Source organism: Fragaria vesca, linkage group LG5, assembly GCF_000184155.1.
Source record: "Fragaria vesca subsp. vesca linkage group LG5, FraVesHawaii_1.0, whole genome shotgun sequence".
In the NCBI taxonomy this organism is placed as follows: domain Eukaryota; kingdom Viridiplantae; phylum Streptophyta; class Magnoliopsida; order Rosales; family Rosaceae; genus Fragaria; species Fragaria vesca.
Genome location: NC_020495.1, coordinates 26,928,140 through 26,932,033, shown reverse-complemented (window position 1 = coordinate 26,932,033; position 3,894 = coordinate 26,928,140).

Below are 3,894 nucleotides of genomic sequence, written 5' to 3'. Positions count from 1 at the left end.
AACAAATCAAATTCACTCCACCTGATTGCAAATAAGGTATTCGTGATTTCATGCTCAAGATTAAAAATGTTAATGACGATTAGAATAGGCAAAGCTTTTGACAACGATTCATAAGAAGGTGTTGATAACTTACAGAGGAAGTTGAGGAGGGTGAGAGGAGAAGAGGAGGACAAACTCTATTGAAGATGTTGAAGGGATAAAGATCAGGAAGAAAAAAATGGATCTAAAAGATAAATTCAAGAAAGTAAAAAACAAAATTGGTAACTAAGAAAACACTCAAATAAAATATATATTAAAAAACTTAAATTAGGATTTGATGATGTAGTCTTGCCACATCAGTTGCCACATAAGGTGGATTCTAATTGGTGCACCAAAAGGTGGTTAATCTAGTATTACTCATGTTAATAATATTCTAACATAACGTATACCTAATATACTGTAGATCGTTAGATTGCAAGAGTGGATTCAGAAAAAATGAACGGACTAGTGATCATGGTAGATTGCAAGAGTGGATTCAGACAAAATGAACGGACTAGTGTATATATGTTTTCATTACTTTCATTTCATGCCTTTTTAATTGGGGACTGAGAGGATAGTGGTGATCGGCAACGGCTGGTTGCGACGATCTAATCTCTTCTTTTCAGTCAGTCCTTGCCTAAGTAAACCGATCAATATGAGTTGTGATGTCATATATATATGCTATTACTTTGAATCGAATGCCTTCCCTCCAATTTGAAAGATCGAGTGTAAATTAATAACAAATGCATCTTTGTTTTATTTGCTTTGAAAATTATTGTAACGTGCACCTACAACAAATTGGTTAGTATCAGCATCGAGAAAAATTCAAAGACTGGAAATTGAGGTTGGTTGAAAATGATCATGAACAACACAATCTTCACCACTACGTACCGACATTAATAATTAGCACTCCAATATTATTGCATTTCTTCAGAGAACAAGTGATCACCACTTGAAAATTCCGAACTGAGAAGATTTGCCAAGCAATGCTCCGAATTCATGCCGATATCCAGCAGGAAAATCCGATCAAGAAGATGGCGACGAAAACCCAATTCCCATTAGGCCGATCGATGTTCTACTACGTACTGCTTGTTGATCATGATGATAATCCTTAGGGTTGTTATGATCATCAGCAAGGAACAACAAGCAGCTGATTTGGTTCTTACCACATTATGTGACATAATAAATTAATAACATTCTTGGCCTAGCTTATTGGATGAATTATATATGAGCTTCTTGGTGGTCTTGAAGTACTGCATGCCGTTAAATTTGAGTCCAAAATTATGGATGTTACTTATGCGTGTGATTCTGTCACTTCGAGCACCTACGTACGTACGGTACTTTGTTAAGCGCAAGCAAGCTATGTTATTAAGTATTTCGAAGTTAGAACATTGAATAGATGATAAATGTACAAGTATAAAGGATAGATGATTGTATTTTTGTGATGATCAATATACGAAGCTCTTTCTCTTTCTGGGTTTATCTTCTTCATCTTCTTTACTCTTCTGTCATAGGGGAGCCGGCATTTACCCTTTAGGATTGCTGGATCTAAAAGTTCCTCTACTGTCTTTTCCTTCTCTCTCTCTCTCGCTTCATCTCTCTTATTTCATTTTCATGGAGAACTTGGCTAACCCTCCGGCCGGCAGGAGATACATTCTCCTGTACCGAGCTCTGAGATTGAACGGGGTAAGGCAGGTTTTTCCTTGCTCCACCTATAGAGGAAAAGCTGCTTGCTGCGAAGCCGCCGACACCTGGGCTGATCCTTGCCTTGCTCACCCGATCAGACTAATATGTGAGGAATGCAACGAGGTGGTGAGGACTACCTTGTGCCTTCGCCGATGCCCCCAGCTGACTCGAGGGCCGGCAATGTCTCCAACAGTTGGTCCTGTTCAGCATCATCGCTTTGTCATTTGTAACAGCTGCAACGAAGAAGCAACCATCTCCATATTAAGGGTGGGAAACCAAGCTATAGACAGTAACGATAGGGCGAAGGCATGCATGGAGATCCAACTAGTCGGCCGGTTTCAAGTAGTTACTATGGAGCTTTTTGGTTCGGTTGGTATGAGGTTACCTTGCTCAAACTTCTGTTGCCAAGGACCGCCAAACTGCAATCCAAATAGACGATATCAAGGAAATCTGATAAAAACCAGTTTTGTCCCCGAACAGGGTTATAGCATCAAAGTAAGCTTTCTAGCTATCATTATTCTAAGTGTGTGTGTGTGTAGCTTATAATTTCTTGTTCTGTGTATTATTTCAGTTTGGTCGTCTCAAGGTGGATGGACAATCGCTTGAGGTGAACGGAATCGACGGCTATTGGATGGAAGCTCCGTGGAGGGCTTGTGGATTTTTTGAAGGTTTTGGGTTGGGAGACAGGACTCAGTTCTGTGTGATAGTTCCACAGTGGCCTCCAACTCTCCAGCAAATAGATGACTACGTACGGGAGAAGACTTTGACAGTCTGCAGGAACGCATGGAGGGCTGAGTTTCAATTCCTCTGATGAAGAAGCAAACTATTGATGGCAACAAGAAGATGACCCTCTTTCTTCAAAGTTCTTATGGGGGATCACTTAATTCTGTTACAAATTGGTAAGTCCAAGCTCCTCAACTGAAAAGCAAAGCAAAGTTAAAATGGTTAATTTGTCTGTATAAATATGTGGGTTTTGTAGTTTCACTGAAACAAGTGTGAGCCTTGATCCACAGTTATGGAAAATAACGCTTAATTCATTTCATGCTTCATAGAATTTACTATTGTGTTTCAGTTCACTTAAAAATAGTGAAGTCTCAGTCAGTTGCTGGATAGATGGTAAAGATAAATACCAAATCTTTTATCTTTGATGTTACTGGTTGGTTGTGCAGTTTCAGTAATTCAAACTAGACTTTGAGTAAGCAGTGTTAAATACAGAAGTTCCCTTTTATGCTTGGGCCTCTGTTGTGTGCTTTAATTCAGTCTCTAGCTATCATAGATGTTTTGGAGTTTCCCTAATTCAAAGATGAGCATTGATCAATGGTTGTCACTCTTGAGTGCTAAACCTTCCATCTTTTCATGCTTTGTGTTCTGTAATTTGGAGTGTCTGTTGATTTTATCATACTATTCCCACTAAGTGAGTTCATGATGGAGCTTCGGTGACAAATTGGTAAGTAAGTCCAAGCTCCTCAACTAAAAAGACAAAGTTATAATGGTTAAGCTGTCTCTATAAAGATATGTGGGTTTTGTAGTTTCAGTGTTTCACTGATAATGGAGTCATTTCATGCTTCAGAGTGAATTTACTATGTGTTTGTTCAGTTCACGTACAATGTCATATGGCAGAAGTCTCAGTAATTAAAAGGAGATCTTGAATCTTCATCATGGCTAGTGCATGCTGTAAGTCTGGCATAAATAACAACCAAAACATCAATTAGAGAAGAAGAAATATATTATCTTTGATGGCAACAAGAAGATAGGTTCTAAGCTCCTCAACTGAAAAGCAAAGTGAAGTTAAAATGGTTAATTTGTCTGTATAAATATATGTGGGTTTTGTAATTTCACTGAAACAAGTGTGAGCTTTGATCCACACTTATGGATAATAAAGCTTCATTTCATGCTTCATAGAATTTACTATGTGTTTTTAGTTCACTTAAAAATAGGGAAGTCTCAGTCAATTGCTGGATATATAGAAGGTAAAGATAAAAACCAAATCTTTTATCTTTAACGTTTGAGTCAATGGACAACTCCCACCAATATTTTGTTCATATTGGAGAGTAATTGGGTTGTACATGCAATAAGAACTAGTTCTCTTTAGTCTCTTCGAACCCAACCTACCTATAGGCTATAGCTGCTTAACTGCTTAAGCACTATACAATCCTAATAATATAGTAAACTAGTCTAATTAAGGCACCG